The 14,074-nt window shown below is 40.8% G+C and overlaps 1 protein-coding gene across 3 annotated transcripts in view; it reads right to left on the bottom strand.

Annotated features, from left to right (window-relative positions):
- The window catches only part of LOC139118345 (trimethyllysine dioxygenase, mitochondrial-like), a 49,045-nt gene extending 35,181 nt beyond the window's left edge, over nt 1-13,864 (bottom strand). For 2 of the 3 annotated variants that reach the window (XM_070681613.1, XM_070681616.1), the window contains exon 1: nt 13,725-13,864. The gene's annotated coding sequence lies outside the window, so the exon portion shown is untranslated. The remainder of the gene's footprint in view (nt 1-13,724) is intronic. The other variant, XM_070681615.1, reaches the window with a different exon arrangement.
- Nucleotides 13,865-14,074: the final 210 nt, after the last annotated feature.

The following is a 14,074-nucleotide window of genomic DNA, read 5'->3' as shown; positions in this document are numbered from 1 at the left end:
ACTTGGCTCTGAGGCACTACATAGATTGCGGCCGAAATTGACCGTCTCGGCAATGCTAATCTGTAAGGCAACCGCCTAAGCCCCCTCAGCTGGCGGTGCAATTTTTTGCCAATGGTGCGAGACGAAAATCACGGACTTGGTCCTGATTGACGGGAAGTGCGGACGGATTTGACGGACTCGGCTTGATTAGTCCCTGACATGGAACTGATCCGAACGGACTTGAGCGACATTTGTGAAGGGTAACCACCACTTTTAACCGACTTGTTACCTTCTCGAAAAGACTACCCACTCAGATGTCGGACGTTGTCGGCTGCACTTGGCTCTAGACGTTCAAGCCGTGCAACGAAACACACCGCCTCAGCCTTGCCATTCACGAACATGGCCTCAAAATTTGATACCATTGTTCACCGACTTGGCGGCTGCGGTTAGGTGCGTGAACCGTTGTTCACCGACTTGTTACGCCTATGTTGTCCCTGTGAAGTTCGGCTAACGGCCGAGTCTAACGGGAGTTGGCAGACCTGTGTTTGGTTTATACCGTAGTATGACCGACTCAGGTAGAGGTACCTGTCGGTATATTCCGAGTTTTACGCACTCGGGCGTCAATGACGGGTCGTCATCACCGCTGATGACGTAGACGTGCTGACCACGTTATTTGAAGGAGCCATGTTTGCCCAACGGACGAGGCCGACAGCTGTTGACAATTTTGGCATCCTTCATCTTTGACCGCCTTAGTTGGGTAAGCCGCTCGGCAGGCGACGGTTATGACCTAAACAAGCCGCTGAAGCACTGTTCGTTGCCGTACAAGAACGAGACGGCCAGTCCATTACTGCTTAATGGGCGATCTGTCGGGTTGGCTTGTCACCGACTTGGATGACAATACGCCCTGCGCAGGCGTACTTAGAAGGGACATGAGGTTAAAGATACGGGTTTCCCACCCTTACTAAACATGGGCTTGGGCCAACGTCCTTGGGTGGCAGGTGCGCATGCCACGTACCCAGCTGGACGGAATGTCAAGTTGAGATGCTAATGACATTGACTATGTTATGCTAAGTGCTCGAGGGATTTGCATCGCAAATGAGTATTATTAGCATATCAAATGGTGCGGACAGGCAATTTACATGACGGGTAGGAATGTCAGTGCCGGTTGGTGGATTGATTGCCGTAGGTCCATTATAATAACAGGTGGATGCATATATTAACACCCCTGCGTCCAATCATGTCCAGGGCTTTGTTTCCCTGTGGCTTTAAAAGGGAGGGACCTGCTAGTCTGTCGACACTGTTCCAGACATGAGCTTGACGGACCGCAAAAGTTTTCTGAAGGCGAGCAGACGACTGAAGCTCAAAGATGCAGAGTCTCCGGGCGGTAGTGGTAGCGATCGTTGTGATGTCCCTAGTAAACGTTCTAAGAAGTCGGGCAAGAAACGCTCCCGTAAGGCGAAGCTATCTCCGGCTGAAAAACCCAGTGGTAAGCGTAAACGTAAGACCGATCGTTCTGCCGATGAGGATGATGACGGGTCACCGGTCGCCAGTGGTTCTCACCCGGCTGCTCCGGGAGAGACTACTTCACCTGCAGAGACTACATCTGCTCTTGTGGGAGATACTTCACCTGCACAGACTACGTCTGCTGCTGCTAGTGAGACAGTGAGTAACGAGACGGCTGATGCCATTGGTTCTCCCCCGGCTGCTCCGGGAGAGACACCACCTGTTGCGTGCACCATGAGCCCTCATCCTGCGTCAGGAGAGGTTCCTGTGCCCAGTGCGAAAGAGCTTGAGTCCTCGTCATCAGCAGAGGCTGCCCAGCCCGCTCCTGCCATAGTTTCGTGTGCTGCGATGTCCCCGCCGAAAAAGATAGTGCGGAGGGTTCGTTATCAGGATAGCCCACCTGATTTTGAGCCAGATATGATCCTTGATGCCGCTACGGGCGAGTTCAGGCCCAGACGCCCAGACGACGGTGATATCACCGCTGAGTCCGACTCGGAGGTTGACGAGGATGCGGCAGAGGACGATGACTTTTATGACAGGCAGTATGTAGGTGAGGCAAGCTCTGACGACGATGATGACGTTGCTGCTGTGTTGGCGGAGGACGACACCCCTCCTGTCTGGCGTATGTCGGAGACTACCGATGCTAATATATTTGAGGAGACCGATTTTGACCATGAGAGAGGACCGACTTTCACCTTGCCCAGCCACTCCCGTGAGCTCGATTACTTTTTTAAGTTTATTCCAGCTACACTGATCAGATTGGCCAAGGACGAGACTAATAAATACGCCAAATTCCACCAGCGATATATCGCTAGGAAAATAGATAAATACTGGCGTAACGCTGACTACCGAGAGGTGCAGGCGTTCATTGGCGTCTTAGTCTGTATGGGTATCGACCGTAAATCATCAGTGGAGGATTATTGGTCTAGCGATCCCTTTCTGAGAAACCAGGGTATTTCTACTGTGATTACCCGCAGTCGCTTTCAGCAGCTTATGCGATACTTTCATCTGGCAGACCCAGAGAACGATCCACGTCGTGATCCTGATGAGGCACGCCGCCGACGTCGGTGTCAGGAGGATCCCCTTTATAAAATCAATCCATGGATGGAGCCCATAGTTGACCGGTGCGTAAATAATTATAAGATGGGTAGAGAGATCTCCATCGACGAGGGCATGGTGCGATTTAAGGGCCGTTCTAAATTAAGCAGAGATTACCGCATAAGCCTGATCGAGACGGTTTCAAGATATGGCAGCTGTGCGACTCCACCACTGCATACATCGCTAACTTTGCACCGTACCTAGGTGTGAAATTTCGGGATCGGACTGATGGGAGACGGCAGGAGCGAGGTGTGGTGAAAAGAATTACGATGGAGCTGGTCCAGCCATTCTGTGGATATAATCACAGCCTATTCTGTGATAGCCTGTTTAGCACGGTCGTTACTGCTAGAGAGCTGATGGAGACCGGGATCTACATGGTCGGGAGTTTTAACCGCCGTAATCGTCGCACCATGCCCCCTCAATTAATTCCGCCGGGTAAGAGGAAGCGCCTTCCTCTGTCTGTTGGGGATATGAAAGCCACGACCAGAACGGACTCTCATCTTAACATCACTGCTTATCAGGATAGTAACGCTCAGGTGCTGATCTTGAATACGGTCTATCCACCCTTGGAGTGCGTGCCAGTGGGGGAGGGAGACGAGCGGCGACAAGTGCCTCTGTCGCTGTATAATTATCGCCGGTACATGGGAGGCGTCGACCGAGCCAACCAAGCGCAAGTACTTTCACACTGGGCGCAAGTACCACAGATGGTGGACATATCTGGCATGTTACCTGATTGATGTTGCCCTGGTAAATGCATATATATGCTTCAAGCATGTACACCCTGATAGTAAGCTGACCCATAAGATGTTTCATCTGCGTGTCGGGAAACAACTCATTGGCGTTATTGTGGGCGATCGCAGCCCAGTGTGAGAGAGGTCGAGGCCACCGTTTCTCTTGCCTCGTACATCAATCCACAAAATCAGCCGATGCACGTTGTCAGCCGTTTGGAGGGGCGGCAGAAATGCTGTAAAGTATGCAGCAGAGAGGGTAAGACCACTGCGAGCGGACGACTGTCTGAGACGTCCAAAGGATGTAGTCTGTGCGGGGTTCATCTTCACGAGGGCGAGTGTTTTGCGGCTTTTCATCATCGCATGATGCTACGAGGTAAGAGGAGCATTGGCGTGCAGACCTCTACTCACACAGCCCCGACGACACCCATCAGCAAGAGAACCCGACGTAAATAACGGACAGGGGACAGCTTCGCCTAACAGTGGCTTGACTGTATTCTTAACACGGACCATGATCACATTTTGAGCACGGTTGTGCCGTTTGTTTGTGCTTTACGATCCCGCTGATTGTAAATTGAAACACGGATTATTTTGTACAATCCCCCGATTGTAATCTTTGTAACACGGACCATGCACTCGGACGTCGAGACAGACTCTGAGATTTATTATTCAGCATAATGTAAATTATTCCCGAATAAAATACTATCTATGGATCGCATATTTTCGTTTGTTTTGTGTTTAGACGGATTATTTTGTACAATTCCCCCTATTATAATTTTTGAAACACGGATCTGCCACCCCGATTGTAATTTTTGAAACACGGACCATGCACTCGGACGTCGAGACAGACTCCGAGATTTATTGTTCGGCATAATGTAAATTATTCCCGAATAAAATACTATCTATGATCGCATATTTTCGTTTGTTTTGTTTTTACCCCCACTTTCGTTTTTGGCAGATCCGTAAGGACGCTATAGTAATGGATGAACGTGCGTTGTATCACGTGGGAGGGGCACAGCCCAACGGAGGCTGTGCTCGTGCGACGTAGACGTTGTACCAACCATCTGTCGTTTGGGTTAGTGCATAGAGCAGTTGCACTGTCCAGAGCTAAGGTGGTACAAAACTGCACCTTAGTAACAACTGCACAACTAACCTGTTAGGAAACGGTAACACTAACGAGCTAAGTGTGCACTGAACTGGCCAAACTACGTACACGCCTTCCTTCAATGGCGGAACTATGTCGTTGACACTACGTCAAAGCAGACTGCACTGTGCGACTCTTCCAAGTCGTTCAAAGTACGTGGCCAAGTGACACAACCCAGGGGAAACAGGACAGGTTTGAGGGTGCTGCCGCACCCATAGCACTAACCCCTGGGTCTTCTACTAACCCACGAGAGAGGTGACGTTTCCCCGGTGTGGCCGTGCGTGCCGGCGAACGAGCTTTACTTCCGCGAAAGTAAGCTAGAAAACGGCATAAAAGTGCACGTCCCCCGGGGCAAACAACGCCCGTGACCTCGTCATTTTCTGGACACAACCTCATCAGCGGTTTGCCCCTCTATACGGGCATGCAAAAACTTTTGAAGTCTAACACGTATATGGTCGGTAATCGTACCCCGAAAATGCGGTATTTTCCTGCCAAATGCCTGGCAGGAAAGCGTGCAGGAGAGCCTATCTTCTGTAGACACGGAAAAGGGGGCCGGTTTTGACCGACTTGGCAGGATAACGGACAGGGGCGCTCGGCAGGAAAAGGGTTAAACTTTTATTATAAAAATTGTTGCCAAGGCCCTTTTAATTCGAATTTCAAAGTTTTATCGGAAATAATTTACCCAAATCAAGCTGGTTAATATGTGAAAGGTCGCTACATCGGTGACGCTGTTTGCAAGATTTTAGACTCAATACACTTTACAAAAGAAAACTATATTCCTGGTATTCTATTTTGTATTCATTTTGCCAAGGCATTTGACTCTATCGAGTGGCCTGTCCTTTACTTTGCTTTAAAGAAATTTAATTTTGGTGAATCTTTTATTCTATGGGTCAAAGTTTTATACTGCGATATTTCCAGTCATTAATAATGGTGTCACCTCTGGTTAATTTTAAGTTAGCAGCGGTTCAAGACATGGTGATACTCTTTCACCTTACTTTTTTTTAGTTTAGAAATTTTGTCCATCGCCATTCGTCACAACAAAACAATTAAGGTGGTTGGAAAGGCTATTTTTGCACCAATTCTTTTCTCAGAGTTAATGTCAAGTTTCAAGTGTTAGAATCAAGATATTTAGTTCAAATTTTCAGGATAACTCCTGAGTTAATATTTTCTCCAAAGAATATAAAAATTGTATATTTGCAGCCATGATTTTGAAATATGACACCAGTAAATATTAAAATTTAATTTTTCATATATTTTTTACATATTTGAATTTAATAATAATTGGATAGTATTAATATTACCAAATTCGTTATAAATATGTTGACACTATTTATTGTAAGATTTGTACGGCAGGATTTGTAACTAAAATTTGTTTTTATGATTTTACATTGGTTTATATATCAAAAAATTATTAAAAATTCTTTCAAATTTCAAAATGTGATTTTGCAAAAAGTACTTCAAATACAGGAAAATTGTGCCGTACAAATCTTAACTGTAACCTTGTTAATAGGCTGTAAAAATTCCATATCCATATCTCATTTCAAAGTTGGATTAATTTGGTATACAATTATGTAGGAAAACTGTTATTCTGTCAAAAATGTTGAAAACAAGCCATATTTGCACCCCTCTTTTGAAGTCATAGAGCAGTTTTTTTGGTTTATATCACTTTTGACACCTCTTTGACACTCAAAGAATCTAAAAATGCAATTACAATAGCAGTCACTCACTCTGAATGCCAGCACCGCCTTGTCAAACTTTCCTGAAAAACAGCAAATTATGACTTTCCCTTTTCAAACATTTTATTAAAAGCTAGGGGAGCTCTACCATAGTTAATACACTAAGGACTCCCCAACTTCTTCTTATTTGGTCAGTTTTTCGGAAGTTTTAACAGGCTATAACTCTGCAATGCCTTTGTGCCCAAATGTCTAGTTTTTTTTATTCCACAGAGAATGTTGACTACTTTTATATTTTAATAGTTTTGTTGAAATTTATAACTGACGCTCTAGCCTTTCCAACCACCTTAAGGGCATTCAAATCAAACAAAATGAGTTAAAATTGCACAATATGCAGATGACACCACTCGAATGTTATCAGATGTGAAATCTGCCGAAGAATTTCTCAGAATTGTTGACTCATTCGGCAACATCCCCGGCCAGAAGATCAATAAGGAACAGAGTGACTCACTATGGTCAGGTAGTGAGAGAGATTGTATATACACACATAAATAGACTCAATGTACCGCATCATTTAACAAAGTTAGAAACGACGTGTGAAGTTGCCCTCACTTTCCTTCTTATAAAATTGCTCAAAAATGCTCAGGATGTAAACTGTCTGCTCTACCACGTGTGGCAAGTGATGATGACGACCACGAGGTAGCCTTGTCCAAGGGTAACAGTGGAGGCATAACTCTCTCCCTGACTATATATATATATATATATATATATATATATATATATATATATAATATATATTATATATATATATATATATATTATATATATATCAGTCTAGTAAACACAATACGAACACAACGGGTAACAGTGGAGGCATAACCTCTCTCCCTGCTATATATATATATATATATATATATATATATATATATATATATATATATATATATATATATATATATATATATATATATATATATATATATATATATATATATATATATATCAGTCTAGTAAACACAATACGAACACAACCTTTAACACAATAGAACAAAGTTAGACATCCTAGCTTCCAGAATGAAATAATACGTACAATCTGCCATTATACCACGAAATTTATCCACTGAACCTGACTTGAGGCGATTGATAAAGAAAGTCTGGCACACTTTCGAAACATAGCGTTAGTGTCGTACGCAGTGTCTCAACTCTGGAGTACAGACTGCACTGACATTCATATTCAGCTGTCTCGCCGTACCTATTCTGCCATTGTACAGACTGCACTGACATTCATATTCAGCTGTCTCGCCGTACCTATTCTGTTCTGTACACAAGACAGTGAAACAAAAAATACACACCACCATACATTAAACGCAAACAACCAATATGTGAACGATGTGTGGAGTTGCTCTCCCTCTACTACCTATGACTCCACGGGCACCCATGCCAAGTTGCAATGGTATTCTCCAAGGGACCATTCAATGTTTGTTACAAAATGTTTACTCCAGTACTTCCGTGTTATGCTGAAAACAAACTGAAGAGCACAGATCAAACAGAACGATGCAGTTCAAACAGAACGACGCAGGTCTAACAGAACGACGCAATTACAAACTGAAGAGCGCAGGTCAAAACAGAACGATGCAGCTCAAACAGAACGACGCAATTACAAACTGAAGAGCGCAGGTCAAAACAGAACGACGCAGCTCAAACAGAACGACGCAATTACAAACTGAAGAGCGCAGGTCAAAACAGAACGACGCAGCTCAAACAGAACGACGCAATTACAAACTGAAGAGCGCAGTTCAAAACAGAACGACGCAGCTCAAACAGAACGACGCAATTACAAACTGAAGAGGGTCTGTGTCGTTTTCGGCCACGGTTTACACACATGAGCATATGTCGCAGCGATGTCTGTCTGTCTGTCTGTCGGTCTGTCTGTTGGTCCGATATCTCAAAAACAGCTTATCAGATCAGAATCAAATCTGGTACATATATTCAGTTAGCAAATGCAAGAACTGATTGATGGGTGTGGCTTGCATACTTTTTGCTCATTTGCATAATTAATGATTTTAGAAAAAACAGATATACATTAAAAACAACTGCACACAATTTGATGAGATTTGCTACAAATGTTGATCACACCAAGATATATCAGCAGTGGGAACCATTAAGGGGTGACATGAAAGATAAATGTTAATTTGCATATTTAATGAACTTTCCTAATTAGGGATATATGTCTGAATTGACTCGATCAAAATTAACCAAACTTGGTATGTATATTAAAGATACTATGATTTAACATTATTGAAAGTCATTAAGCGTTTTAACTTCAGTCAATTCCCAATTTGCATATTTCATGAACTTTGTTAATTAGGGATATATATTTGAAATGACTGGACCAAAGTTGATGAAACTTGCTACATGTATTGAAGCAACTATGATACAACATTTTTGAAAGTCATTAAGCATTTTTACTTCAGCCAATTCCGAATTTGCATATTTAATGAACTTTCTCAATTAGGGATATATATCTGAATTAACTTGATTGTAGTTTTTGAAACTTGCTATATACATCAAAGATACTGGGACATGTGATATAACATTATTGAAAGTCAAAAGACATTTTTACTTCAGCCAAAACCTAATTTGAATATCAAATGAAATGTCATAATTAGGGATATTTATCTGAATTGACTTGATCAAAATTGATGAAACTTGCTATGTACATTAAAGACACTATAATACAATATAATGGAAAGTCATTAAGGTGGTTGTAAAGGCTAGAGCGTCAGTTATAAATTTCAACAAAACTATTAAAATATAAAAGTAGTCAACATTCTCTGTGGAATAAAAAAAACTAGACATTTGGGCACAAAGGCATTGCAGAGTTATAGCATGTTAAAACTTCTGAAAAACTGACCAAATAAGATGAAGTTGGGGAGTCCCTAGTGTATTAACTATGGTAGAGGTCCCCTAGCTTTTAATAAAATGTTTGAAAAGGGAAAGTCATTATTTGCTGTTTTTCAGGAAAGTTTGACAAGGCGGTGCTGGCATTCAGAGTGAGTGACTGCTATTGTAAATGCAGTTTTAGATTCTTTGAGTGTCAAAGAGGTGTCAAAAGTGAGATTAACCAAAAAAACCGCTCTATGACTTCAAAAGAGGGGTGCAAAAATGGCTTGTTTTCAACATTTTTGACAGAATAACAGTTTTCCTACATAATTGTATACCAATTTAATCCAACTTTGAAATGAGATATGGACATGGAATTTTATAGCCTATTAACAAGGTTACAGATAAGATTCATACGGCACAATTTTCCTGTATTTGAAGTACTTTTTGAAAAATCACATTTTGAAATTTGAAAGAATTTTTAATAATTTTTTGATATATAAACCCATGTAAAATCATAAAAACAAATTTTACTTACAAATCCTGCCGTATAAATCTTGCAATAAATAGTGTCAACATATTTATAACTAATTTGGTAATATTAATACTATCCAATTATAATTAAATTCAAATATGTAAAAAAATATGAAAAATTAAATTTTAATATTTACTGGTGTCATATTTCAAAATCATGGATGCAAATATACAATTTTTATATTCTTTGGAGAAAATATTAACTAAGGGAGTTATCCTGAAAATTTGAACTAAATATCTTGATTCTAACACTTGAAACTTGACATTAACTCTGAGAAAAGAATTGGTACAAAAATAGCCTTTCCAACCACCTGAAGCATTTTCTCTTCAGTCAATTCCTAATGATCTTTCCTAATTAGAGAGATATATCTGAATTGACTTGACAAAAGTTGACAAAATTTGCTACACATATTGCAGATACAATGATACAACATTATTGAAAATCATTAAGCATTTTTACTTAAGCCAATTCCTAATTTGCATATTTTATGATCTTTCCTAATTAGAGATATATATCTGAATTGACTTGACCAAAGTTGACAAAATTTGCTACACATATTGCAGATACAATGATACAACATTATTGAAAATCATTAAGCATTTTTACTTAAGCCAATTCCTAATTTACATATTTAATGACCTTTGCTTATTAGGGATATATACTGGATTTACTTGATCAAAGTTGGCAAAACATGCTTTGTACATTGATGATTATACCAGGTACTAGGTTAAAACAATATCGAAAGTCATTTCACATTTTCATGTCAGGCAATTTATAATTTGCATATCTAATGAGCTTTCACAGCTCAGCATATATGGCTTGAAGGACTTGGCCAACGGTAATTACACTTGCTATATCAAGTGGTGATACAATAAGAGCAGTCAAATAACTTTAATATTTTTATTTCAGCTAATTACATATTTGTATACTTCATGACCTTTTAGAGTTAATCGGCGGTGATTATTGTTCATTATGTTGATCATAATAATTTCAATGAAGTTGCAAACATGTGGCAAAGGTTCAAATTTAGCCACAACTTCAACATATAATGAAACACATGAGCATTTTCAGTTCATATCAGGTTTTGACTAATGAATTTGCCGGCCCATCCCTCGCGCCATAATAACTGAACGCTTCCTAATTTCGCCGCCAGTGGGGGCCGTTTCTGTCTACTTGTTGCCCTCCGGGCCGGGGCTGTGAATTGTAATTTGTAATATTATTACTTCAAGTCAATGCATCCATAAATGGATTTTCATGCATTGAATAAAATACATGGACATATATAGAATAAAAATAAATAAATAACTCAATAAAAGACCAGTAGTTAAAAAGTTGTAAAACTACTTATCAAAAGATAAGCATAAAAAGTTGGTGAGCACCATACATTCAATTAAAACAAGCAGGAAGTTGACATGCAGATCGGTCAAGAAATGGCTCAGAAAAGAATAAACAGGCACAGTAAAGTAGTTTAAATTATAGTATTGGCAATGGTGGATGAACGATATTTGAATGAGCGACTGTGGGCTTTAGAAACATGATATTTACGTCTGGTCTGGTGAATTGTTGAATTTTTTGTGAGAAGGTTAGACAAGTAGACAGGAACTTTGTTGTTGATAGATCTGCGAACTAGATTTTTTAAGCATGTGATGTCCTCATGAGATCAAAAATCGGACGTTAATTGTTTGGGACTGCCAGAGTCCCGCCACAACTGGAAATTAGCATCACGAGCAATGGCATGATAATCTTTAACATGTTGATTGCAACCTGGAATTGATTTAGCCCCATTATTACACTGAATATTAGAAGAAGGATGTTTTGCAAACCAGCATCCTTCAAAGCTTCAACAATATCATCATACAGTTGTGAAATTGATTGCAAAAATGAGAAGGGTTAGTACAATTTGAATTTCTACAAATGAAAGCTTCTTTGCCAAATTCTGTAACGTATTATTACATGAACTGTTGAGATAACAATGCATTGATATATGATTCACCTTGGACAAGTTAATGTGAGAACAACTAGTGTTAATGACCGGAGTTGAGTCATACTTTTGAAGACAGTCAAGCTGGATTACAGTTCACACAAAGTGGAAAATGGTCAGAACCAAAATAGATTTTGTTGTCGATTTCAAGTATCTTGCGTTGTGAATCCTTTATTCTAAACTAGCTGGACGTTATTTAAAATTAAAGTCGATTTGTCAGGAGGAGGTACTCATGAAAAATTACAAATTGATTTCGGGCGAGTTGCTATCAGGCGAGTTGGTATTGGGCGAGTTTGTGCTGGGCGGGTTGGAAAAGGTGCGAGTTGACTGGTACCCGGGGCTGCATAGCCAACAGCAAACAATGGCCCGTGGGATGGGATACAATTATATATTGCAGCCACAGTGGACTGTGTGTAACCATTTTTTTTTAGGGGGGGGGGGCAAAAATGGAATTTAATCCCGATTTACGTGTGTCAAACTGAGCCAGTCAACGTCAAAGGTATATCGATCATGCTTTGGTGATTATATGACCATACACACGCACATTTATTTTAACGTCGAATTTTATAGGCTAAGGGCAAAGGGCAAAGACTTTTAGGTTCTATATGCAGACTGCACATTGAACCACACTCCCTGTTTCAGTGTTTGATGGGTGACCGTGATATTGGTGATGAACTGTTACACTTAAAGTAAAGTAAAGTAAGCCTTTATTGAAATCGTATCCCAGTTGGGATCTTGATCATAAAGTACAATAAAGGTTTTACAAAAACAACAATGAAAGAGTATTTAATATATATATATATATATATATATATATATATATATATATATAATATCTATATATGAGGTCAACATATTACAGGTTCATAAATAGTTTACTTTGTTTTTTTCATTTTTTCTTGTCTGAGTTTAAAACATGTATGTACGTATTTTCCCAATTCACATAATGATGCTTTATCTGTCCTTGAAAAGATGCTTACAAGGTCTTGTGTGCCTCTGAATGTGTTTTTACAAATGTTTAGTTTACTGAAAAAATCATGTCTAATATCTGTGTAGCCTTTACAATGAAAAAGGAAATGTATCTCATCTTCTACTTGTTTGTTTTGGCAAATTAGGCATGCTCTGTCTATAACATCAAGGTTTCTATATCTACCTGTTTCTTTGTGTAATATGTGTGCACTAATGGGTAACTTGCACAGGGCTCAGATCTGTGATCTGGGTTTTTTATAACATGAAGGTAGCTTTCGAGAGAGAAATCTTTTTTCAACTCTCTGTATGTGCGAAGTTTATTTTTATGGTGCCTTTGTCTGGTGTCATCATGAATCATTTCAAATGCACATTTTTCAAATAGCTGTTTCACTTTTACATTCAAATTAGTTTTAAACTGTTTGTCATTTTCTATTTTACATTCATGGCATCTCCAATATTTACGAGCAGCAACGATTGTTTATGACGTAACTTTTCAACCACTGCACCTACCCATGGAACCATGGAGGTAGCAGAGACTACCCTAGCTGCAGTACAGTCGCTCGAGGTTTTGCTCGACAGCAACCTATAAAAACCTCGAGCTACTGTACTGCAGCTACACCACAGGCGCTCCTTAGCTGGGTAGTCTGCTAAGTAGATCGATTTTCGGATCGATGTATTGATCCCGAAGTCGATATGCCCGCCACTGCAACCTAATTTGTGATCCCACTAGGTATATGGTAGTGTAGTTCTGAATGTTTTGTGCGAGCGCACGGCCAGTTGACATATCGGGTGGTGTGTTTTTTGAGTGATTGTGTTGCACACCTTGTGAGTATTTAGGTTGCAGAGGCGGGCATATCGACTACGGGATCGATAGATCGATCCGAAAATCGATCTACTTAGCAGACTACCCAGCTAAGGAGCGCCTGTGAGTAGCTCTGCATGGCAGGGCTGTGTGTTACCGGCGTTAAACGGCCTCCCACCACATATTATGTGGTGGGAGGCCGTGTAACGCCGGTAACACACAGCCCTGCCATGCAGAGCTAGCCTGTGAGCTACACCTAGATAGTAGCTGTGGTGTTTTCAGACGGGATTCCTGCCTTTTAATACGCCGGCTGGTTTTGACTTTTACGATTTTAACCCCGCCACCACAAAGTCAAAACCAGCCCGTAAAAGGCAGGAATCCCGTCTGAAAACACCACAGCTATGGACCCACAGCTACAGCTACACCTACCCGTGCTCTTTTGGACGATATGGCCTTGACGATCCGTTTATTCGCACACCCGCTGCACCGACGTGATTACTCCATCACATCACCACATCTACCATTACTCGGTTAACTTGCAGTGACGTACCATCCGCGGATACGAAGCGCTTGGCTGGGCCTGCTGGGGTTGATACAGGGTACTTCTGGGAGGGACAAATCAATAATGAATTTCTTTTCATTTTGCATAGCAAAACAATTGCTTTTCTGTAAATGGTATCGAAGAAGAACTCTTGCATGAGTAAATTCTGTAACCGAATGATTTTCAAGTATGACCCCCTCCTTCCCGCCTCCTTCACCCCTCCATATTCATATGTCGG

This window comes from Ptychodera flava, chromosome 19 (genome assembly GCF_041260155.1).
Source record: "Ptychodera flava strain L36383 chromosome 19, AS_Pfla_20210202, whole genome shotgun sequence".
NCBI lineage: Eukaryota > Metazoa > Hemichordata > Enteropneusta > Ptychoderidae > Ptychodera > Ptychodera flava.
The sequence above is the reverse complement of the archived record's forward strand: the minus strand, read 5'-3'. Positions and strand labels throughout refer to the sequence as shown.